Source organism: Lemur catta, chromosome 22, assembly GCF_020740605.2.
Source record: "Lemur catta isolate mLemCat1 chromosome 22, mLemCat1.pri, whole genome shotgun sequence".
Lineage (NCBI taxonomy): Eukaryota > Metazoa > Chordata > Mammalia > Primates > Lemuridae > Lemur > Lemur catta.
In genome coordinates, this window is record NC_059149.1 from 13,460,779 (window position 1) to 13,488,141 (window position 27,363).

At 40.4% G+C, this 27,363-nt stretch overlaps 1 protein-coding gene across 2 annotated transcripts in view; it reads right to left on the minus strand.

Moving 5' to 3' along the window:
• NRG1 (neuregulin 1) overlaps positions 1 to 27,363 on the minus strand; it is a 976,611-nt gene that overhangs the window by 535,736 nt on the left and 413,512 nt on the right. The gene's annotated exons all lie outside the window — the stretch shown is intronic.

A 27,363-nucleotide genomic window follows, 5' to 3' on the forward strand; every position in this document is an offset into this window, starting at 1 on the left:
AGAAGGTGCCCATTTATCAACGCCCTTTCACTCTTTCTAACCTTGGGTACTGACTATCTAAAGACAGGCAAGAAGGATCTTGAGGCAAAGCACAGAAGGAAGGCAGGCAATTAATTTTTACTACGTCTATATTTGCCACAGATTTTCCAGGCATGTAATTCTCTTATTAAATTCTCATGATAGACCAGGTGCGGTGGCTCACGCCTGTAATCCTAGCACTCTGGGAGGCTGAGGCGGGTGGATCGTTTGAGCTCAGGAGTTCGAGACCAGCCTGAGCAAGAGTGAGACCCCATCTCTATTAAAAATAGAAAGAGATTAGCTAGACAACTAAAAATATATATATAGAAAAATTAGCCGGGTATGGTGGCACATGCCTGTAGTCCCAGCTACTCGGGAGGCTGAGGCAGGAGGATTGCTTGAGCCCAGGAGTTTGAGGTTGCTGTGAGCTAGGCTGACGCCACGGCACTCACTCTAGCCTGGGCAAAAAAGTGAGACTCTGTCTCAAAAAAAAAAAAAAAAAAAATATTCTCATGATTATGGCTCAATTGCTTCCCTTCCCTCTCTTGTTCTTTGTCATCTATCTTTTATGCTGTTCCCCCCCCCCAGGCAGCTTTTTGGAAAAATTATAAGTTATTTTATACAACTTCAAAGCTTACTCCAATTAATAGGTGGAATAAGTGGAAAATGAAGCCTTTTTCAGAGAACAAATGTATAATAAGATTAACAGTAACAACAACAGCTGCAAAACGCTGCTTAAAAATGGGTGGTTTCCACCAACCATGAAGCTTAAACATGAGGTCACTAGTCTTCTGTGGATGATATGAAATAATAAAGGTTCAAGGAATGGTCAATTTTCTGATTAATTAAAAGTTTCAAATCTTTTGCGGCAATCCTCTTCAGGGAAAATCTTCCTAATACATACAGGTCTGTACTGCTGACAGTGAATACAGTGTGAAGAAGACAGCTGAAAATCTGTAAATTGAGTAGGGATCATTCATACGCATGTATTTTTATCATTCTGATCATCATTTTCACGTAGATGAGAAGGATCCAGGACACTAAACCTGGCGCTATGACGTACTCTGAAACCTATGGCTATGATGGAACCTCATAGAAGTTTTTCCAAGGTCTGTCTTTTCCCCGAAGGGAAATGAAACCAACAAAGCTACACAGTAGGAGTCATGCTTAGGTTCCAATTAATAAACATTAACCACCTTTCACAAGGTCTACTAGGCAGACAGCAGTGACATGCACCTAAAGGAACCAACGAGAGAAAGTTCCCATATAAAGAGCTTCTCTCTCCTAGTTGAATACTGAAATGTCCCGGTAAATAACATTCCAGTTTTGACTTTAAACTTTACTCCAGAGGCACCAAGCAAACAGATTTCCTGTTTGCTCACATGTCAACATACACCTAACATTTCCAGCTGCTTAAGCTCTACCCAAGAAATTACTAGAGTCTAACTGCTTCTGCTTTGGTTGACCCAACAGGAGATTTCCATGAGTCCTTTGCTGCTATATCTTTTATAGGAAAACTGTAGTCACCAAGAGGGCATTTGGCATCCTATGATTAGCACAGCTTCTCAGAGAACCCAAAGGATCAGAGGTTATGCTCCAACTTTCCAAAGCCTGCAGAGAAGCAGTTGAATTTCAGAGGAGACAGGGCCTCATCAATTCGTCAGTATTCCCTGTGTTGTTAATGACAATAAACAGCCTAACCCCATGTTTGTGGAGGCAGACTCTCACGATGGTTAATGTCTATTCATGTTCTAAATCAGGCGATTCAGGTATTTGACTAATCTCGGGGCTGCCCCAGTACAGAAACTCCATGAAACATAGCAAAAGGCATATCCTCTGAGTGGACACAGCTCCACGCCTGGGAAATAATTCTTAATAAGGGGAGCACTAGCTGATTTCAGCCCTGGGCTGGGCACTTTGTACAATGCACAATACATACAATCATTTGTAACAACCAGCAGGCATTACAGAAAAAGGTGTATGTTTTAGACTGAGTATTGGACTTGGGGAACAAAAACTTAGATTCAAGATTAATTGGAATTGTACTAATATGTCTGTATGGGAAATATAATCCCTATATGTTTATATAAATGCCTGCTTTATCTTGAAAAAAAATTTAAGCACCTAAGAATGGCATTCATCCTATTAGGGCCTAGGAAACTAGAAATAGATACTTAGTATAGATACTAAGTATCTGAGATACTTAAATAGATACTATTTAAGAATCCCAGGAAACAACCAAGCAATTGGTTTCTTCTTAATTTTTTAATCATTTTCTGACAAGTCTCTTCTTGTACCTTTCTAGGCCACTCATTAGATATAACAAAGAGCAGGGGAGAAGGAAACATTGAGGTTTGGATGAATTTGGTTGTTTAAACCCTTAGATTTTTTCCACTCGGTCGGCTAAGCCAGTGTCCCTGTGAAGATGAGGATGTGTCACAGAGGCTGTGAAACCCCAGTCAAATAGAAGATCTTGGCAGCTTTGCTCAGTGACAGCTCACACGCCAACAGAGGAGAAAAAAATGGAAAATGGAATAACAAAATGAACAGGAACAAGGGCAGTACTTTTCCCTCAAACTTCAAGTTCTGTTTTTAAAAAGTAACAACATACACACACACACACACACACACACACACACACACACACACGTGCATGAGAACCTAGCAACAAACCTGGAAACTAGAACTGAGTAAAGGAAACAGGCAACACAGGATACAGGGAAGGTCCAAGAATCTGCTATAATTATTATATTATTTTTGGTTGTGCTTATAAAACTATTTTAAGTGTGATTCACTTGCTTAAGTGCGCACGTTGATGGATCCATCCCAGCTGGACATGCTTAGCCAAAGGAAAACCCAAACCAAAATAAAAAATAACAAAAAGCAAGATGCTAAGAATGGTACCAGCTTTCTGAGTCAATAAAGAGAAGTCCTGCCTGCATCCCAGAGCAGCTCTCTTGACCTAGCAGTAGGCGGATTACGGGTCAGGCAAGACAGGCAGCCTCATTTAGAGGAGAGTAATAATGGATTGATAAGAATCTAGGAAAACCTCTGGCAAGATTCTGAATGATGCACCAAGGATTTCTGTCCAGTGCTACACCCAGGCACATAGGTCTCCTCTACCACACACATGCACAAATGCATGCACACTCGTGCACACACAGAGAACCCTTCATAAACACACATGCTGTCTGTAGTTGTCTCGTTTTCAGACATTTCACTAGCAGCCAACACTCTCTGTGACCTCTGTGACTAAAACGTCTCCTCTGGGCCCAACTATTTGCTTTCTTCTTTTTTTTTTTCCTACATTGTCACCGGAATGACTGTCCTTTGCTTTATGACTGAAGAAGCCTCTAGCAGACAGCGGCCCACCGTCAGCAGTTCTGCTCTTTCTCAGCCTCCAGATGCCTGCGTGTGATAAAGGCCACCCGTCCCCACTGGTGATCGGCCTGCTGTGGCTGCCTCGTTCCCAAGCGGGCTGCAACCAGGGTCATCCCTCTAACTGCTTTTTCCCTTATCAGCTCCTTCCAGAGCAGATTACGGCCTCATGAAAGGGGAAAGTGACACAGAACAGAAATGCACACAGATGGCAGGCAGACACGAAGGCAGCCCTGCACAGCGAGATGGGAAGTGATAGCGCGACCCAGTCCGTGCTGATGAGTCCAGGCAGTGATTCTCAGCAAACTACCACTGCTTCCTAAGGGCCTAGAAATTGCAGGTTTTCTGGCAGTCTGCATGTACATGTGAGCAAGAGTGTATACGCGTGTTTACTGCGTGTTTAGTTTCAACAGGCATGATCTGCTGACTCTGGAAAGAAGGCCCATGCAGTGTGGGATGAGATGCTTGCAGGGTGCAAGCTTTAGGCAGGACAGGGCTCAAGTGCCTACCTGCTCTAACTCCTCCTCACTTCCCATCACCTTGATCTTGTGCTGACCCCAGAGAAATCCCCTGAGAAACACGTGTGTCCAGAAATTGATGTGGAACCCAGTTCATGTCATTGTCATTCATTTCAGTTCACTGGGGTTCCAAGAGACCGATCTGAGTTCCATTGGGTCGAAATACCAGAGAAAAGCAATAAACCAAACGAACCAAGTCCCTGGCTCCATGGAGCTCACAGGCTGGGCAAAGAGCAGGCGCCTTTTGTATACTTTCATTACTCTACCTGTTAGTGCAAGCTATTTAAATACAGAATACTCCAGTACCTGAAACCAAGGGTTTTTACTCCTAATTGACTTTGATTTTTTCATACAGTGTATGTCATATTAATAGCACAAAAAATTGAGGAATATTAGCGCACACAGGCAACTCCTTTTGAAGGAAAAATACTTCCTCCCATAAAAAGCCATCGCAGCTTGAACTCTAGACACAGGCCATCTGCTCTGTGATTTGCCCACTCACAGGCAGAAGCAGGAATGTCACAGGGCTCCCACTGTCCCCAAGCTGGAAGACGATGTGACTTCGAGGCTGGAGGGCCAGTGGACTGCAGCTACTGACACCTGAAACTCACATCATATGTAATGGTCAGGTACCTCCGTCTCAGGGCTTTAATGATACGACAAAAGAAATAACATCACTGTGGTCTGCATTGCATTTGGCATACTGAGACCCTTCTTAAGGTATGTATCTTGTACATAACTTTGTTTTCTTATGACCCAAGCTGGCATAAGTATAACCTTTACAAACTTGATCCATATTTTAACATATGTTCTTTTGACTAGACTCTATCTTTTGCAAAATAGATGCCTTACATAATTCTGTATTTGTGTATGTTTGTTAGTAATATTTATTTCTTTGTTGGAGACTGAATTTTCATGCAGTATCGTTGGTCTAATGAGTAATGTGTAAGTGCAAGGAAAGAAACAAGCAAACCAAAGAAACTGGGGTTTCCTTTTGCTCTGTGCTCCAATCCTGTGTGTAGGAAAAAGAATTGCTACGCGGTTCTCAATAGCATTTAAGCTTCTGGCCCCTTCCAATTTGCTAGGCACATTGTCTCCGTCACAGTAGCTGGCATGGCTCAGCCAAGAAAGACAATTTCTCCCTACTAAACATATGCTTAGGAATCTAATACTTGTAGATTTTGCCTATGTGTGGCCTTTGAAGGTGGACAACAAACAGAAGCAGAAATGATCAATGTACAATATTGATTTTCCAAAGAAATGTCTGTCATGCTCTTCAAGATAATATAGATTAGGAAGTGTAAAAATTAATATGGCAATGTTACTAACTCTCCCACTCAAGGACAGAAAACTACACTTGCACCCTGTGACTGGAAATGATTACAATGCAGGACAACACACACACACACGCATACACACACATGCACAAGTTACCTTCACCATCCTCAGGCCTGGCCGTATGGACCTTCAACATGCCAAGATGCTGTGATAAAACAGACCCACCAGATATCCTTCCCCTACCAGTTCAAAAAAAAATGCCATGGGTCAGGCATAAAGAGACTTCTGGGACTTTAGCGTAGGGAAGCTGTAAGTGTCTTTACATTAAATTTTGTTTTTGTGCAGGGCAAGCAGACACCAATAACTGGTTCGATCCCCTGCACGGGACGCTGATGGAACACGGCCACTTCCAGGGATGGCAACAGAGTGCAAAGGCTTCATGCGGAGCTGAAGATTCCTAGCAAAACTCCAGCCGTGGTGACTTCCCCGAACAGTTTTTCACCATCAGGAAAATGAGGCATGAAAACCAAGCAGCCATCGTTTCTTTTCAAACTGGAAAAGCAGTGAGCTGTATTAGCAGAGTTACAAAAATTTCGTATTGTTTATTGTGGCAGCACACCTCCAGCTGGGCAAGAGTTTGGCACAGGCCTCCATGGAACAAATGAAATGTTGATGCTGATCTTTAGCCAGAAGACTTATCAATTTTTCAAGTGTTATTCAGTTGTTAGTGGAAAAGTCATGAATATTCTGGATACATGGATACACACACACACACACACACACACACACACACACACTTAACTGAAACAACTACCTTGTATTTGACAAATACCACCATCTGTAGACATGGGTTGGAAGTTGAATCCACCAAAAGCGGTTATTACAAAACGTTTCCCTGGCCAAAATTTTATTTCAGAAACAAAAGAAAGATGAGAAACATGGCTTATGTCTATTTAACGTATTAGCATTTCTTTAAGAATATGAACTAACTTATTAATATTTCTATAGTGGAGGCTAATGATGCCAAGAGTTAGTGGCAAATCTGTTTTGACTCCAAATTCCTGTTATATACAATGACTACTTTACTCCCGCTTGGCAGCTAGTTGCTGCCCTGGTACCATATTCCTTAGTTACATCCTAGAATGGCTCAATTCCCCATTTTATTTATTTACCAATCAATCCACTACTGCATGTTTTTGATCCCCATGAGAAGTTCCTGAAGAACTATATGAGAAAGAAAATACAGATTTCTTGTTTTGAAAAAGTTTAGGATATTGGTAAGATTCACTCATAAGTACCAAATACTAAAACGAGAGCGGGGGGAGAGAGAGAGAGAGAGAAGGATGCATAAACTCAAGGGCTCAAAGGTCAACGTCAGAGGTATGGATCAGAATGTAAGTTCCAACCAAGTTCAGAGAAAGGGTCAGAGGAACCAAGGTGCTCTTGAAAAGTCAATGGAGGTGGTGGTTGTCAGCCAGGAATCCTCTGCCTCGAGGTACTTGGTCAGCTAAAAAGGAAGAGGGAGAGCATTTCCGGAGGTGTGACAAGAAACCAGGAATGACAGCAAGGTAATCTGCCTGATTTAAAGAGACGATTCACGCTATTGAGCGGGAAAACTAAAGTTGGATAGGCAGGAATGATTCAGATTATCACATATTTTGAGTGTCAGTAGAGTCTCTGTGTGAAGGAAAACGAATGAGATACTACTGCTTGATGAAACCACGACATTCAGTAGATGTGTAAAGTATGGCTGAGAGAAATCCACTTACAAGGCAGACTGTCCTGATCTTCAAGGTTGTTGATACAAATTCTAGAACTGTAGTATTCGAGTAATTCCTTTCTAGAGCAAGGGACCAGACATAAATAGCCATAGCCCCCAGGTCCCTAAGGTACAGCTAAGTCACCGTGCCAGGCAGGGACAGTAGCATAGCTACCCCCGCTGTGTTTGTGGTGGTGAAACTCAAAGCTGCAGATCCTAGAGCTCTTGATACACTGTATCCCACCTACAAACTCAGACGGCCTAATTAGGAACCTCTTTCAGAAGACATTTAGTATCCCCAGAAGCAAGCTACATGGTTCTTATTGCCAAGAGTTTTTATCATGCATTAGCTACATGACATAAACATGCTTTCTCAACCTGCTATTTACAAATCTCATCTTTTTAAAGTGTGCACACCTGTATACTTCTTAAAAAACCAATGCATATATTAACAGCCTACTGTAACTGACTTCTACATTTTAAAAGCTTGCCCCTAGTATTTCAATTATCTGTATATATGTAACAGCGATGCCTCTTTTCAACATGTATTTCTTAGCCAGAGGTCAAAAGCTCATAATAATACTTCATTCTCTTTCATGATAGTTTATGACTGGCCAAGTAAAACCAGGGTTCGTTTTCATGCTTGTTTCTTGACTATACGAGGTGAAGGGACTGCTAGGTGGTTCTCTCTCCCATTCCATTAAGTAGATTTTTTCACCCAGGTGCTTTTCTTCCAATAGCTAAAACACCGGGAAATGGGAAGGGAAAGAATGAGGGTCAATCATATTGTCCTCAAAGAGAAAACCGGAAATTTCCTCTGGTGGAAATGGGCATCGCCAAGGAACCATTTTATACCAAGACAGAGACTTGTGAGAGAGGGCTGCGTTCCAGAAAACCTCAGGCTTTGGTGGCACCTGGATACTGAGCGGAGAATGGAAGAAGATGTAGTCAGAATGCTTGCTTGAGGTCAAAATATTAAGGACTTTTTTACGCCCTGTTGAAGGCAAAAAATCTAGTCATTCATTCATTCATTCACATATTGATGGTGACTGGCTGCTCTTTTGAAAAATCGGCTGCTTGAGGTTTGAGGGAGGAAATGAGACTGACATCTTACATTAACCATCTAACATTAAAAGCTGTTGTGAGCCTCCCACCAGGCACAGCCTAGGAGCTCGCTGGTGCTCTGAGCCAGCGGGACTGCACATACCGATGCACCCTGGGTAGCACTTCAGGCTCCAAGGAGGAGCAGCGCTGTCTTTTCATTGGCAGTATGTCTTCAACACGGAATCCAAAAACTTGCATCTCTGTGATGAAAATGCTTAACGTGCAGACCCCCCCAGAGAGCACAGACATTCCCTGTCCTCAGTGCCACAATCACATATTCTATTTATTCCATTGGTACGTTGCCCCTGAAGTTGAAATCCACTCACTATTGTCATCACTGACACTGTGAAGGTGCTATTGGGACCTGCCAAGTCAGGCGTAGCCGCTGAATATGAGAAGAGGAGGGAAGCAGGGAATGGGGAGAAAGGGGGTTTTAAGGGGTTTTCTGCTCTTCCTCTCTTCCCCAACAAGGACACTTAACATTCTTCCACAGTATTAAAAGCTTCTACTGTCTCCTAGATCCTTCAACACTGAAAAACCCCAGCAGACACAGGATAAATTTTATGTGACTGGCAAACTTAAGAAAACGTCAATCTTCATAAAAAGCTGCTCCTGGCAAAAGAACTACACACACGATACGCACTTCGGAATGAGTGCGAGGACTCAGACTAGACTTGAATAAATACTTCCCGGCCTGCAGCAGCACACAGACTCTTAGAAGGAAGGACAATTTTCTGGTACCCAAATGGAGACAAGCCAGTCAGAACCTGAGAGATGAGGATGCCTGTGTACTCAGGAGCTATAAAGATAAGAGAGGTTGTGGAGGCCAGGCGTGGTGGCTCACGCCTGTAATCCTAGCACTCTGGGAGGCCGAGGAGGGAGGATCCTTTGAGCTCAGGAGTTCGAGACCAGCCTGAGCAAGAGTGAGACCCCGTCTCTACTAAAAACAGAAAGAAATTATCTGGCCAACTAAAAATATATATACAAAAAATTAGCCAGGCGTGGTGGTGCATGCCTGTAGTCCCAGCTACTCGGGAGGCTGAGGCAGGAGGATCGTTTAAGCCCAGGAGTTTGAGGTTGCTGTGAGCGAGGCTGACACCACGGCACTCTAGCCCGGGCAACAGAGTGAGACTCTGTCTCAAAAAAAAAAAAAAAAGAGAAGGTGTAGAAGACGAGATATACACCTACAGGCAGGGACTGCATCTGCACATGGCTCTCTCTTTGTTCAAGTGTCTGTGGATAAAGCAGATGGTCAACTACTTAGAATCCCAAAGTACATCACACATGCACACACACACAGTGACAGTATCATTTCCACTAAATTGCTTTACAGACAAATATCTACTTAACTGCTCCACAGGGATAATACCTTGCATTATCTAGGGAGACACAGGCTACCAAGTGGTAAAGGAACCTCCTCTGATTCAATTAAAAATTCCTGACACAAATCATCTTTTAAAAAACCGTGTTTATTGATTGTCAATCTAATAAATCAGATATAGAGCACATGCCTCTGTACAATGTTATTACTTCCTTATATGCCCTGAAAAATGTATAATGTATTAATAATTATTATCATTAAGTACAGTTTATGGTCTGTGGTTTAGTCAAGTACTGTTAATACTGTGGTATCACAATAAGGCCCAATTCTTTAATATGAGTTATGTCATCTAAGCATAAGACTACAAAATTTGGTTGTGATTAATAACTATTTATCATTTTAGTACCTCTTAGAAATATTTAAATATGCTGCTACACGTACCAGCACTTTACCCAGCAATGTTCAAATACTTTCTCTTCCTGGATCTGCACACTCCAGTAGCGGGAGACTATCAGTGTCTGAAAGGAGCTATGCGATGATACAGTAACTCACTCAGATTCAATACCTAAGGCATAAACCCATCCACTTGCACCATGCCTGCATTAGAGCCACTGAAAATTGCTGTAGAAAAATATGCCACCACAACCACAGATCTCAAGCAGACAGTCAAAACGGTCTACTACCTGGGAAGATCAGTGAAGGATCTGAGATATTAGCCTACCCTTCTTGCAAAGCTCACCTGCCACTGTTTCATGGATGCTAGCAGGGGACATGTGACTTAGGATCAGAGACCAGGGACTTCCTGACATTAGCAGTAGTCAGAGTGTCAGCATTTGAGTGGGGTCCCTGAGTCCCACCTCTCATAGGGCAACGTAACGACGGCCAGATGACACCAGTACATGTAACGGGGGTGCATTATGGAAGAAGAACCATGTGCTTAAGGAACCTGAATATTTTATAACTGGACAGTAAGCCCGTCTGACCATGTCACATGGAATCCATTTTCCATACACAGTTAGATGATCTTTTAAATATTTAAACCAAGTCACGTTCCTCCTCTGCATAATCCCCTCCAATGTATTCTGTTGCATGTAGAATCCAACGTAAACACCTCAGTGTGGCTAGAAAGCCCCTCTCCCCCACGATCATTTCCTGCTCCCCTCTCCAACCCCATCTTATGCCAACTTTCATGTTACCCTTTATCCTCCAGCCTGTGGTCTGTTCGAGAAACAGAAGGAGGTTCCTCCTTGCCTTAGGGTCATCACGTTTGATATTTGCCATCCCTAAAATTCCTCCATCCTTTGATTTTTGAATGATTTTTTCCCCTTATCATTCACACCTCACTTTAAATGTTATTTCACTCATGAATACCCGATCTGAAATAGTCATCTAGTTACTGTCAGGTCACATCATCCTACTTTAATTATCTGAAAAATACTAATCAATATCCAGCATTTTTTTTATGTATGAACTTAATCTCTCATGAAGGTGAGGTCCTTCCGAAGGAGGGTCTCTTGTACTTGTCCTGTACATTTTGGTATCTCCACCATTTAAATAGCACCTGGGACAATAAATATTTCTTAAATAAAAGAATGAATAAATGAATGATAATAACATCTATACGAACTGGTAGGGGTGAAAGTTCCTTGGAGAACAACAGAAATAATTAAAACAATTGGATTCTTTTTATTATCTTCTCCCATGGTCCAATCGATCCATAAAAGCTATTCCACCATCTGAAAGCCTTTCTTTTGAAGAGAAACTACTTCAACTTTTAGTTTTTGCCTATAGAGAGATTTTAAACCACTTCCAGGCCAACAGTTTCTAAGCATCCTACTTAATGAGCAATTATACTTAAAATTGAACGATGTTATGGACATAATGCATAGACTTGGCACTGTTTTCTTACCATTTACATTGATTCATTTATTTATTTTAAAAATATTTTTTGAGCGTTTTCTACAGGTAGTCACCATGTAGAGACTAAAATTGTGACAGTGAGCAAGGCAGAAAAAAGACTTTTTTTTTCTTACAACTTCTGAGTAACAAGATGCAAGATGCAGAACCAACCACCTACAGCTGGGCACAGCTCATTGGCAAAGTATGAAGTTCTTTTATCTTGATTTTTATTTTTAAATTGGCAAAGCTATATTCATTAGCTACTATGTATTTTTCCAAAAAAATGCCAGTAATATAACCTTGAGTTATCATGTGGCCCATAAAAAATGTAAAACCTGTGGCTTTAACCCATTTCTGAGAACTCTATGAACAGGTCTAAAAAACTACTACTGTTTAATTTGACAGTTTCTAGTCTACCACTGTAGGGCCTTGAGAAAAACTTTTAATAGCCTGCTGCCTCTGTATCTTAATCAGGAAAACATATTAGCAAAACAAACATTTCATTTTCAAACCAACAGGAGATGATACAACAAATGTAAAAATCCCTGGGTCTTTTTATACATCTAGTTTTTATGCAAAGCATTCATGATGAGTGAAAAAATAAAAAATGGTATCTCCTAAAATAGGTCGTGAATGTCTATTATTATCTCTTTAAGAAAGAATGAAAATATTTTTTGGAGCAAACAATACCATACCAACCCATAGCTACTAGAATTGCATAAATGAAATGCTATCTCAATTCATAAGTATCTGCTGAACCACATAGCTTACTATCACTGCTTTCTTCCTTATAATATCTTGTATAGCCCTGATGAAATGTAATGGGAAAAAATAACCTTGAAGGTGGCCATGGTGGGAGTATTTACACTCCAGAGTTTGGCAAACACCAGACATCAGGGCCTTCCCGTACCTGCTCTTTCTATACACCTCCCCCAACCCTGTCCCCTAAGAGCTGGTTGTTAAGCCAGCACATCACTGATTCTAACTCACACATGCTTATACAAATCCCTTTTCCTATCACTATGAAAACGTATGTGCATGTAACTGGGAACCCTGGGGTAATGATGTTGGAATGAAGCTTAAGACGGGTCTGAATCTGACAGATGTTCTGAGCTGGAATCCAGCCTGTGAAATCACACACCATCAATGAAACTTCCTAGCTTGTAGAACAATCTCTTCATGGGAAAAGGAGAGGGGGAGGGAAGGGGAGGGAGGCAGGGACAGGGGAAGAGAGGGGGGAAGGGAGAGAGCTAGAGAGGGAGGGAGGAAGGAAGCAAGCAAGCAAGCAAAAAAAGGAAGAAAGGCCCGTTTCCTCCTTAAAATTGTCTTTCTATTTCTCACTTATATACCCTGGAATCTGACAGTATTATAAGCCTGTAAAAACTCCCTTAGCTATAAAGATGGATGATTAAACTGCTTTCCTGTTAATTAAAATAAAAGATAGTTTTAAGTGAAAATAGGAAGCGAATTCTCTATTTAAAAATGCACTGGTGCACAGATTTAAATATTACACTCCATAAAGACAGCCCATTGTGCTAATAGCAAAGCAGTAAACACTACATTATCTCGGATGTGTTCCTCCATCCATCCACACGCAAACACAATAATTTATCACAGAGAGCCTCTTTCCTACATCCCTTAGCCAGAGAATCAGGACAGGGCTTAGTGACTAGGCAACAAAAAGGCACATCTAAACATTTGTAATTATTTAAAAATCACAGCACCTCTTAAGTCCAGGGCCAGAGTAGATCTGTCACTTTGTGTTTCTTCTGCCCGTCCCCAGGGCTGGAGAACATTCTTTTCTCTGCTTTGCTGCATTTGCATTTACGTTAAGGTGTAAGTTTCATATATGGTGAGCTCACACCTTTTTAATAATTCCTGTAGTGCACAGAAAAGAGCTTCTCCTTAAGAACCAGGCAGTTCAAATGTTGCATTAAAACTTTGCCTATTTCAGTAGTTGTAGGACATTAGAAAGTCAGGCACTTACCCTGAAACTTGTTCTCATCCTTCAAAAGGGAGTCCTAATACCAACCTCACCAAGATATCTTGGCAACAGCACCCATGAAAGAGGCATGCACAATCCATAATAATCCCTACGTAACACTCCTTCACTTCTCTCTTGCCATATCATTATTTATTCTAAAAAGTGAAAGAGCAACCCTTGACTTGTTAGGACAAACAAATAATGCTGCAGTCAGTCCAATTACCAAAAAAAAAAAAAAAAAAAAAAGAAAGAAAGAAAGAAAGAAAAGAAAGGAAAGGAAAGGAAAGGAAAAGAAAAAGAAAACAAAGAAAAGTAAAAGAAAAAATAAGCCAAAAGGGGGAAGTTAATCTGAAACTTATTTATGACTCAGTGTTGAGCTGGTTATTTTTAAAACGCAAATATACAGAATACACACACAAAACTAAAAACTTGGCCTTTTTTATTTCCCTTTGAGTGCCCTTTTATCATTGTTTTTGTTAGTTTCTAGCCTAGGGGGAAAAAAATCCAGAAGCCTTTTTAATGAGATGGCTGCAGGAGAAGAGTTTAGAGCCCACACAGTTCCTGATTAGTGACAACCTCAGAAATAATGCACAGGGAAGGAAATAATTATCATTGTATACTATTCGTATCACACAGGATGCTCATTAGGTGTTTTACAAACATTTAAATTCAATCCTCCAATACCCATGGGAATAAGACAATAATAGTGCTAACAACAAAGACATTAATATAAATAGCACGCACTTTTTATTTACTTTCACACCTTTCTCTTGGGGATTTTAAGCACTTTTCACACATCAGTGTACTTCGCCTTAGAAGAAACAAAAATATAATGAGCCACAGGTTTGTACAACCCCCAACGTGGAAATTGACGTATTAATAATTAGAGAGATTCAATAGAACTGGAGACTCTTTTCTGAAGATTCTTTCTTTTCATCACACTTGAGTGGTAACTGGGCATTAGATTTTATGGATACTTTGCTGAACATGAAGACGAAAAATGTAGCTTGCTGCCCTGCAGTTTATGGAGGGTAAAGTGGGACAACAGGTGTGTTAGCATGAACAGAACCTCCACAGACAAAAATACAGACTATTTCCATTTAGCTCCAATTTCTCGTTATTTAACTAAGGATTTCTATGTTTATTCCTCACTTACATATTCCTTTGAAAATGGGAGCATAACTGCATTTTCATAAGCATGCTTTATTTTGCAAGGTATTAATATTTTATAACTCTGAAGCATATCCAGCAAATACACTTGTGAATCCCAATAGCTTTCTCAGGGCAGCAATTTTTGATAACAAATGTCTCTCAAAATTAAGGTATTGTTAGTACCTTGTATAGGATTCAATTAATTTGCTGTTTAAACTTCCTCTTTGTTGTTTATGGTTTTAGCAACTCTGCCTTTTGCCATATGGTGGTATGCTTGCACACTCAAGATAGTCAGTGTTAATTGCTCTGATTTAGACTTTTAAAATATGAATATAATCTGCAAAATGCCTTGAAGAAATGCAATGACCTAAAGCCCATTCTTCTTCAGCACTCTTTTCTGTCTCTCACCATCTTTTGCATTGCTAAAACTAAAAGTATATTCAGCCATGATGTTTAGGAAAAGTAGGGAAGGGATAAGGTTGGTATTTGGCTAAATTCATCTGAACCTCTAAGTAAGAAAACCGCAGGGGATGGGATTTGCAAAAGTGCATTGGTCAGTTAACTAAAATCCGCTATGCCTGACACCGACAGGCACAGTCTCTAAAACGTCTGTTTCAGCAAAGCCAGTTTACAGCATAGATTCTTGCTCCTCCCAATCTGAAGGATTACTCACTCCCGGCTTCTTGCAGGGATGGCTTTAGCAGCTCTAGAGCTGGAAACAAGGCAAATACGGACTTTTGGGTCAGTACCTGGCCCCAATATTACCACTAATTACAGTGAACATTAGCAAAGAGAGGCAATTTGCTAGTTTCCCAAAGTTTTTAGTTAAATCAAAAGAAATTTCTATCTCAGTCCCTTTTATTCAATGTTAGTCACCAAAGATATACTTTATCTCGTGAAAGTTTCTGCTTGATTTCAGCACTGCTGAATGCTATAAATTGGGGCATAATTTAGCAGATCATTTGCTTTTTGTCATCTAACTTTGCTTTTTATAATCTGAGGCTTAAGGACAAAAACCTAGTGCATATATGAATCCTTTGGAAGGAAAAGACACCCAAGGACAGATGACAGGCCTGAAGAAAAGGAGGGTGACAAAGAAGGAAACATCCAACCACAGATAACGGTGTTAAACTGCCGTCTTTCAATGGTAACTAAAGCTGCCACTAACCTCAGAATTCTTAAATTTTTTAACTATATGCAGTTGATTTCAAGTATCCTGAAAGTAGGCAAAAAAATTAATTTTTTGTCATCCCCAAAATTTATATCCAAAAAAGACCAATGTCTTTCTAATGCTTTAGACAAATCACATAATCTTTCCTATTTTGGGTAATTAGCCTTTGGGGCTTTTGCACAACATAATTAATGCATGTATACATGTATATATATATATATATATATATATATATATACAAACATACACACACACATATACATTACACATAATCATTATTTAAGTATGCGGATTAGAGCTATCCATGTTTTTATCATAATCAGGGGAAACTTTTTCTGTCTATAACTTATATTCATTAATAATTAACTGGTTTAGCAATCTGTTACGGGTTGGATTGTGTCTCACCCAACAGATATGTTGAAGTCCTAACCTCCAGTGCCTGTGAATGTGGCTTTATTCAGAAATAGGGTCTTTGTATACGTCATCAAGTTAAAGTGAGGTCATTAGGGTAGGCTCTAACCCAATATAGTTGGTATCCTTATAAAAAGAGGAAAATGCCATGTGAAAACAAACACACACAGGGATGACACTATGTGACAGCAGAGGCAGACACTGGAGTGACACAGCAACAAGCTCTCAAATGCCAAGCACTGATGGCCATCTCTAGAAGCCAGGGAGAGATGAGGGAAGATCCCAGAAGGAATCACACCCATGCCCACACCTTGATTTCAGACCTCCAGCCTCTGGGTGTATGAAAGAATACATTTCTATTGTTTTAAGGCACCTGACCTGTGGCATGGAACCACTAGGAAATGAATACACTCCCCAATTAGTCATTCAACAAATACGTCTTGAGCATTTTTTATGAGATTCAGATTGTGCTTGCTGCCATAGTTACAATACTGAGTTATACAGATGATGACTGTGCTTTTACGGAGGAGAAATAATCAGATAAAACATTATGTGGAAGCAGAACGGAGTATCGTGGGAGCATAAATCAGAGCTGCTAACAGAGGACCAGGGAAAAGTTCCCACTGGAAGCGACTAGATGCTGCAATCTGGACAGCGAGTAGGAGTCAGCCGAGAAAGGGACCGGGAAGCTCATCCCAGGCTGGGACAACCACATGGCCGAGATCTGAAGAGCGAGAGAAAATGCTTGAACATTCAAAGCACTGTTATTATTTTAATAGCAGCACAAAGACATCACTGGCCAAAGATCAAGGGTAGAGCTGATAAAGGTCTTTGTAAGCCTCTTAAGGAGTTGTGACTTTTATTCTGTGGGAGGGAGAAGATATTTAGGGTTTAAGGAGGGGATTGGTATGATCAGATTTGCACTGAGAACAACCATTCTGGCTGCAGTGTGGAAAAAGAATTGATAAGAAAGACTGAATATGGGGCAGCCTGCATCTTGGGAAAACAGACAGAATTCAACAAGTATCCTGATAGGCATTTGCCCACTGCTTCAATTCCCCAAGCACTTTCACGTACAATTTTACTTTACGCTTTCACCAAACTCGAGGGAAAAGTAGACCAGGGATTACTCCCCACTCTACCCAGTCTACAACTGTGACACAGCAAAATAAAGCAATTTGCCCAGAACCACACAGCTGGTTGACTACGAAACTGGGACTGTGGACGTATCCTCTTAACTTCCTGCCATGTGTGCATTCCATTCCAGAGGAATGCACGGTGCCCACTAATTAAAATTTTACTGCCATCGGGGGGAAGGCATCACTGCATAAAGCCAGGATGGTGCACTGGAGAGATCACTGAATCCCCAACAGCTGGAGCAGACAGTCTGCTGGGACCGGCTCCTCCTTCCACTCAAGCACATATGTGCACAGCTCCACCAAGTGGAAGGAAACACTTCCTGTTAGCTTCTGGGCTAGGAGGAGAAGACAGCCAGTTCTACTCAGCCAAAAAGATTACAGGGTAGGGATTGGGAAAAAACAAATAATCGAATCATGTCATTACCTCTGACTATATTACTACAATATGAACTTTATTCGAGGCACCATCAAAAGTTGCTGGTGGATGGGGAGAGAAAGGGAGAGGGTATATTCTCAAACCATGTCTCACCATCCCACTGATGGTGTTATTAGCTCTCGCTGCAGCCACTAAGCAGAAAAAAAAGTGTCCCCTTGCTTTCATCCTAATCAGAGTTTCTTTTTTATGTTTGTGTATTTGTGCATAAATGGGAAGATTTGACACTACAGAAGCCTTCATTCTCTGCAAAGGAAGACTTGACGATACACTCTGACCTCTAGAAGCCCAAGATCTCTTCGTGTTTGTGAATCTGTAAACACACACACGCATTCCACCCAAAGCGGAGAAGTTCAGAAATGCTTGAAGGACCCACAGTCTATGGAGAGGGCAGGCAAAGGAAAGAAGTACAGCTATGTCTTCTCTTCCCTTTGGCGTAAACTTTCTGTATTTTCTTTCCCTCTCAGGCTCACAGTGTGGTGAGAAAGGTCTGTAGTCACGTTTCTCTTGGAAGGTCCCTTGGAAGAACTTGCAGTGCCGGTGGTTTGGATACAATAAAAGAAGATATGGATGGCTCAGATGATCCCAAAACTGCCATAAACTTTTTGTGTCCATGTTTCTTGTAGCAATTTAAGAGGTAAAATCCAGGAGCCAAGGTCAATGTGTTAGCCTAGGAAGAAGGGTCTAAGAAACAAGTTAGTCACCTGTCCTACATGGTAAGCTTTTCACTAAAGAGGAAAAGGAATCCTAAATAGAGCTTATGTGGTCCTGCCCTGCCCCCTGGCATAGGAAAGCGCATACATGTTTGACACCAAACCCAATTAGTCATAGACTATTCACTGATCTCAAGTGTCCTCTCTGGTCAGAGCTCCTTGGTGACCTAACAGGAGATGGCTGGCGGAGGATTTGGAAATGTGGGACAGCCCATCTCCTCCTTAGAGATCTTCCCCCCATGTTGGCTGAAAAGCTCTTTCACAGTTGCTTGTTAATTAAAGAGAAGCAGTGCAAGCCAGCAATGTGCAGCAAAGACTCTGGGATGTTGGAAATACAGTGATCTGTACTTGGCAGAGAGAAATCTGAGAAGGTAAACATCTTATTGAAAACAACAATCACTCTGATGGAAAACCAGGCTCCTTCTCCAAGTCTCCAGCTTCAAGAGTGAGTGCCACCACGGGCTGGGTCATTGTTTGCATTAATGAAGGACTTCAGATGGGCTCAAGTCACCGCTTGCGTAAGGACAGCCAGGGCAAATCTCACCTGCACCGGACATGCTGGCTTATTAGGGCATCTCTAGGGAAGAGCTTCCTGTGGAAGGCATTGTCACTTGGATAAGAAATAAGCTCTAAACCCCAACAGCTGGGATGATAAACGATCCCTGGGTACTCTTTAGGAGGTGAGGAGACATTAACCTTGTATCACGGCCAAATTTCATCTTATTATATTTTTCTTTCTTAAATCTGCCCTCTCTGCCCCAAGCAAGAGCAACTGTACATAATACCCTGTTTGCTTTCCAGCCTCTGATGTCAAAAAGACACTGTTGTTGCCCGATAGCATTTTAAGGTGGGTCAAGTGGTCACACACTCTTATCATACCATCTGGACAGGGTGAACCATCTCAACGGGGGCGGGGAATGGGAAGGAGGGTACTAATTCATTAACAGCCGTTATATCTTTTGCAAAACCCAGAACAAAGGTATAAAACCCACAAGACCCCTGGAGTTTGTTTCCCAGTATATTCTTCACTTACTCAACAAACAATTATGGCATAACTAAACAGATGAACGAGGCATGGACCCTGTGTTGGAGTTTGCAGTTCAGTAAATATGAACATGCAGAGAATTAGGAAGGGCTGTAACAGAAATATGTCCAAGGCACAATGGAAGCATGGAGAAAAGAGGGATCAGATCTTCCCAAGAAATGGAGAACTCAACATGAAAACTAAATAGAACCACTTAATTATTAATAAAACATTGCAAAATATTTATGGGGCCCAAAAAACTTATTGTGACAAGATTTTTCAAGAAAATGTAGAAACTAAGTTATCATACAATTACATGCCAGGAGGGCATGATGAGGAGAGAATAGATAGATCAGCAGTAGTAAAAGGGAGTTTCCTGTCATCAAAGGACTTGGGGGCTGGGAACACGTGCACAGACAGAAACAAGGGGTGGCGGTGGGTGGGTAGGAAGATCATTCTATCGAGGAAACAACTAAATGAAAATCAACACATAGGCAAATAAGATAAGTGGAAACAGGCTGGATTGGATCAAATTATCATGTCAGACTAAGGAGTTTGGACTCGATTTGTCATGGATTTTTGAGTAGTGGACAGATGTCAACTCTGGAGAGGGATTAGACTGGATATTGTGATCTATGCTTCATTCGTCAACAGAATAGAAGTGATTCCTAAAGACTGAAACTGGAGGCAGCAATGCCTCACGGAAAGATAACTCAGCCATCTAAGTATACAGAGATAAAAGCCAGGAAAACATGAGGGTAAGGAGACCTTTGAAATCAAACAGACTTGTTGTGTGACCTTTGCCATGTGAGACTGTAAACATTCTTGACAGTCTGACTTAGTCACTTCACGCTGCTATGATAAAATACCACAGACTGGTTAATTACAAATAACATAAATTTATTTCCCAGTGTTCTGTATGCTGGGATGTCCAAGATCAAGGTGCCAGCAGGTTTGGCGTCTGGAGAAGGCTTTCTTCCTGTGCTCTCACAAGGCAGAGGCAGGGAGAGCAAGAGCAGAAAGAGCTAAGCTGTTTCCTTCCAGCTCTTTTATAATACAAGGTGCTAATCCATTCATGAAGGCAGAGCCCTCCTGACTCAATCGCTCCCCCAGGCACAGCGGGGACCCAGTTTCAACATGAATCTTGGAGGGGGCACGTGTCCATGTTCTCGTCTGTATAATGGGCATAATAACAGAGCTTATGTCATAGATAATTAAGTAATTTAAACGAGGCAATGCAGGTAGGGCACTTTGCTAGTTCCAGCACATGTGAGCATCTAAGAAACACCAGCTACTTTTGTTGTAATAAGGATGGTTGCCTTTGAAACAGGCAAGGAGGATTTAGAGTAGTTTACTGGAATGGTGGAAAGGAAAAGTTACAAGGATAGGATGACTGATTGACAACAGGGTACAAATTCACTTTACAGACATGTTAAATGGCCCGGGACAGCAGAATGAGGCACAGATCACTAAGGGGTGTGAAGGGAGTCCTGGACAAACACAGACTTCAGCCTGGGGTCAGGCTTTGAGACTGTTCTGCGAGACCACGGAGTACCTCAGCGCTGATCAGGGAGCAGGAATTAATTGTGTGGAAATATTAGAACACTATTTTTGGCATTTGATTTGTCATTGTTCAAACCTGGTGTGTGGGTACAGAATGCTTTGAAAGGAGGAAAAGTAAGGAAGGAATAAAATGCAAGAGCTTTGAAGTTAAAAGTATTCCCAGGTTCCCTGGCTTACACTAAATTAGGTTGCCACATGTCATTTATGCAAAAATTTCCATTTTATTCAAGTTTGCATTATGGAGGGTTTCTGAAATGAAGAGCAAAGAGGGAAAATGAACTCAAACGTTCCAACTTCTCTTCATAAATGATTTCATTGCTTTAGTTTAAGGTATTTCACAAGTGATTGTATTGAGAACAAAGGAAATAAATTTCCACTACATTGCCAGTCACTAGTCAAACTTCTCCCTTGGGTTCAGCTCTGAGAAGGTAGTAATTCACTTGTCTCTTTAACAACACGGCTCTGAGCAAGCACAGAAATCCAAAATTAGTGTGAGTGAATTCTGTTTGGCAAGGAAAGATCAAGAATATTAAAACTCTGCTCGAGAGCACTTTTCTCAAAGAAATTTTGACTTATTTAATAAATTATAATTTACAGATTAAATTACAGGCTAAAATAGAATAAAATGATAATAAATATTTAAGTATGTAAATGTTTGAGATAACTATACTAGAACACATAATAAAGTAGTGAAAAGCTTGCAGCTATACATGGAATCCCGAACCTGGTAATTACAAGCATACACTGATACAAGTATGTTCTCTTGGTGACTTCAATACCATGAACAGTATTGTTGTTTCTGGCATGACTTTCCAAAATGGAAAACAACTCATAGTAAAGTCCTTAACCAAATCAAACAACAACCTTCTCTCGATATATATGGCAGTTTCAAGCACTCTTGAAAGAATTCAGAGTGTATTAAAACCATACAATCTTTTTTCTGTGTGACTATCTGTAATTTAGGAGTTATAATCTAGCTTGATCATTATGAATAAGATTTTAGCCTACATGAATGTCTTTGGGGATATTACAAAGTCATGAGAACTGCAGCAAAGGAAAAGTCAAAGTCTCCTTGGCAACCCTGACTCTGCCATCTAAATAGCTATTATGGTACCTCTTGACATTGTGACAACAAAAACCAGACCCACAGATTCCCAAACTCATCCCCAGTTTGGGAGCTGTTCTACTCCCACTGAGAACCAGTAGCAAAGAGAACAGGAACAGACAATGTGCTTTGAGCTGGCCGGAAATTAAAAAAAAAAAAATTCAAACACCAAATGCCCTTTGACTATTTATATTTATTTTTGTGAAATTAAGGCAAACTTATGGAATTTATTTCCATATGCTGAGTTCTAGGGATACTAAGAAGAGCACTTAAAATACAGCTCACCTATTTAGAATCAACTCCCCCAAACCCTTGGTTAATCAGACTTACCCTTTGGACACTCTGCTTTTAACAGAAAAAGGCAGAACAATGAGACACAATTCTAATAAAAGTAAAAATTAACATGCAACTTCCCTGGCCTACAAATGAACAAAGATTGTCATGATTTTAATGTACTCTGAGTTTTTAAAGAGTAAATGAAGAGTTTTGCCAAATCCCCCTTTCTCTACCTACATTTTTATTGCTACAAGAACAAATGTCCAGAATGATAATGTCAAAACACTCTATGCCAGAGACTCTTAATCTGGGGTCAATAGACCCCATGAGCTCAAAGGTGGGCTGTTGAGATCTATAAATTGTATGCAAACTCACTCTCTCTCTCTCATTTCTGAGAAGATTATCCATAGCTCTTATTATATTCTCAAAATAGTTTCTGTTCCAAAAGAGAAATACTTAAATATTAGTTTAATATTATATAATATTTAAATATATTACAGGGCTCCAAATTTTCAGCTATCAATTATATTTAACCCAATATTTTCTTAATAAAGAGGAAAAGTGGCTCAATAGCATCTAGAATGATTTTTTACCCCAAAAGTTAAATGAAATAGGAATTCAGAATGACAGTCAATAAAGCAGAAGATTAAATGAGAAACACCAATAAATTGAATAAATTGAGGTTTTGTGATTTCCCATACAAAGACACACATACACACAATTTCCCAGTCCAATGATCAGTCTATGCAGATTCCTGAAGGGAATACTTGGCAACAAATCAACACTTAAGCCCCAATGTTCTTCATGCACTCGAGTGGGAAGTTGTTGGTTGCTAATGAATTGAGTTAAAATGCATGAACTTCATATAGACACTGCATTGAGGGGAAGCAAAAAAAAAAAAATTAACTGTAAACCCAATTTTACTTACTGTTTCCCAATGATTTTGCCTTTCTACTAAAAAGACTATACAAGGACTATTATGCTTTGCCTATTTTTAGGCAACAAGTTAAGCCAAAGCGTACATGATTAGCGCAATTTACAACCATTGCGTCCCTTTTATGGCATAACTTGGTAAGAGAAGCTAATGGATCAACATCTGTAATGCCTAACAAGATAGATCTCAGCAGGTAAAGTGGGTGTAGAGTCTGAATGTCATTTGCCCATGTACCTTCCAAATGGGAATCCTCTCTTGCAGAGCATACACCATGTTCTACTTGAAAAGAAACATTCAAAGGCACACGTTGTCTAGAGACAACTGGATCACCTACAACATTTCTATGCCTCTACAAAATTAGACTTGTTTTGTTGGGAGATGGACACTCTGTGACCATCACTTGCCCAGTTAGGCAGGACAACCATCATTTGTCCTCTGTCTCTGGTACTACAGGAATAGACCAACGTCCTTCTTTACAAAGCACCCCACATCCACAGGCTTGTTGGAGAATGCGCTATGATTCAGCATTACCATCAGAAAAACAAATATGCTTTCTACGCATTCCAAATTACTAGTTACTACCATTCAGTTCTAACATTTGAAGAAATAAAAGTGACTGTGGTCTAGCCAAAATGACTCAAAGTGCCCCATATGGAAATCTACTTGGGGAGAGAAGGGAAATCATCAAATGTACAAGGAGATTTCACAGACTTTTAGGATTTTATTTAATCCTAGCGATCCTCAAAAGTGGGACTACTATTATTCCAAAATCACTGATGCTCAAGCCAAGCCTCAGGGTGGTGACAGAGTAGTATGTGGTCAAACAGGTATTTTTATCCAAGTTGATCAAATGATTCCAAAACTGATACTGTCTCATTTTACTGACATGCCTTTTTAAAATTTTTTTAAAATAAATCTGGAAGTTCTCTAATGTAAATGTAGAAACCTAGGACACATTTCTTTTAAAATGGTTTCATAATCTAAGACATGTATATTTTAAACAATCGAGCAATTAGAATAAGCACAAATGGATCACTGGAATGGAATAAGTAACAAGAAATAGGACTTTTTAGGGAGATTAACTTGCTTTTTATGACAACCCTAGGATTATTATTTTTAAAGCTGAGAAAAACTGAGGCTCACAGAGATTCAGTAAACTGCCCAAGATCACATCACTAGAAAATAGTAAGCACAGGAATTTAACTCAGGTTGTCAACTTGGCATCCATGGCATTGTGCTAATCAATTACAGAATATTATTTAGAGGAGGCTAACCACTAGAACAAATAGATCACAAAGTTTAAAATGAATCAAGTGCAGCAGAAGTTCATGTTCTGCTCACATAACAATACTAGGACAGAAAACACATCCTGAGGGTGGTTCTAATCCATAGCCATTCAAAGACTCAGGCTCAGAAAAGCCCAGCTATGTGACACGTGGCCTGCCCGTTGTGCTGGGTGTCATTTCCAATGCAGCGAGCTGCAAGGAAGGGGCACGGAGGAGCATGCACGGGAGGTCTTTACAGGCTGGGCCTAGAGGTGGCATATGTAGGATCTTCTCATATTCCATTGGCTAGACCTTCGTCCTATGGACTCATCTAACAGAAGTTGAGAAATACAGTTTAGACACTTGCCCAGAAAGAAAGGAGGAATGGTTTCGGTGAAGAAACTAGAGTCTCTGCCACACTGACTTGGAAAATGAATAGCTTGTAAGTTTAGGAAAGGATAGGCCCAGGAATGGTGAAAAACACTAGAAATTTTCTGGAAAAGCATTGCAACTGCATTAGTTAAGAACCCAGGATGTGAAATTAGGTATCAAAGCCGTTTCACTAATCACCATGTGACTTTAGTTTTACCCTGTCTGAAGCTTAGTTTTCTTATTATTAAAATGGAGACAAAAGTGCTTATTTCATGAGGTTGATCATAGGATCTAAAGAGGTAAAATCACAGCAGAGAAGGCTAATTTTCTTGTAAGATTGATTTTTCCCTCCCTTCTTCCTATTAAATACTAGAACCTCCCAAGTTTGAGGTGGACATATGTTCCCCAGGAAGAGACTGTATTTCCCAGACTTCTTTGTAAACTGGGTGTGGCTATGACAATAAAATTATGGGCAATGAGCTATGGGCCTAATCCAGACCAGATCTTCAACAGAAAAGGCTATTTACGCTCAAAGATTTGAATAGAAATTTTTCAAAAGAAGACATACAAATGGCCAACAGGCATATGAAAAAATGCTCAACATCATTAGTCATCAGAGAAATGCAAATCAAAGCTGCAATGAGATATCATCTCACCCCAGTTAAAATGGCTTTTATCAAAAAGACAGGTACAATAACAAATGCTGACGAGGATGTGGAGAAAGGGGAACCTTCATACACTGTGGCTGGGAATGTAAATTCACACAACCACTATGGAGAACAGTATGGAGATTCCTCAAAAAACTGAAAATAGAACTACCATATGACCCAGCAATCCCACTGCAGGGTCTATTTCCAAAAGAAAGGAATTCAGTATACTGACAAGATATCTGCACTCCCATGTTTATTACAGCACTACTCACAATAGCAAACATTTGGAATCAACCTAAGTGACCATCAATGGATGAATGGATAAATAAATTGTGGTACATATACACAATGGAATATTATATGGCCACAAAAAGAATGAAATCCTGCCATTTGGAATGACATGGATGGAACTGGAGAACATTATGTTACTAATAAGTGAAATAAGCCAAGCACAGAAAGATAAATCTACCTGTTCTCACTCATACGTGGGAGCTAAATACTGAAACAACTGATCTCATGGAGACAGAGAGTAGAATGACAGTTACCAGAGGCTGGGAAGGGTAGTAGGGAGGAAGGGAAGAAGCAGGGATGGTTAATGGGGGCAAAAACATAGTTAGATAGAACGAACAATATTTGATAGCACAACAAAGTGACTATAATCAATAATAAATTAGGGTATAATTTAAAGGAACTAAAACAATAGAATTGGAATGCTTCTAATACAAAGAAATGTTAAATGCTGGAGGTGACAGGTACCTCAATTACCCTATTTGATTAATATACATCATATGCCTATATCAAAACATCACATGTACCCTATAAATATACACAACTATTATGTACCCATAATAATTTAAAATAAATTTTTTTAAAAAAAGAAAGCTCTTTGCTCTATATTTTCTCTTTTGTCTCTTTTCTAAAGAATGTGATGTGGATGAGGGGTGATGAGCCAGTTTCAATCTTACAGAGAAGAGACCCTTTGAAGGACGGTGAAGCAATACCATAGAAAGTTCCTGAACTCCTGGATGACCCAGTAAAAGATTGTTGCCCTAAGTTTCTATACTGTTTGCCATTTTAGATTTTTATGTGAGGGGAAAAAAAAATCTATCTTGTTTAAATGATAGGGTAAACTAAAGCAGCAATTTTAGTCTCTGTTAAAGCACCCAAACACCTATGTATCACAACACCTGAAGTACCTAGAACAGTTCCAAGCACATAGGAGATGCTCAGCAAATGATAATTACTGTCCCAGCCCCTTTGTGTTGCTATGAAAGAATATCTGGGGCTGGGAAATTTATAAAGAAAAGAGGTTTATTTGGCTCACTGTTCTGCAGGCTGTGTAAGAAGCATGGTGCTGGCATTTGCGTCCGGTGAGGAGCTCAAGCTGCTTCCACTTACAAGAAAGGGGAAGGGGAGCTGGCATGTGCAGAGATCACACGTCAAGAGAGGAAGGAAAAGGGGGGGATTTAACAATCAGCTCCCTTGAGAACTCTCTCAGGAACTAATGGAACCAGTAGTCACTCAGTTCCTCCCTCCCAAGGAAGGCACTAGTCTATTCATGGAGGATCCACCCCCTTGACCCAAACACCTCCCATTAAACTCCAACTCCAACATTGGAGATCAAAGTTCAACATGAGATTTGGAGGCGGTCAAACCAACCATAGCAATTACTATCACTATTTCATACGGATCATATATCTAGAGTCCATTTCTCAAGTATTAATATGTTCCAAGGAAAGAAGGAGGAACAAGTAAAAGCAAGGGTTTGAGTGCATAGGTCAAATCACTTAGAGGAATACTGAGTTAAAAGTAAACAAATTCTTCCACCCCTGTAGAGTTTCTTATTGCTAAATCTGCTAATGCCAATGATTCCTCCCAAGCAAAGAGAAAGAGAAA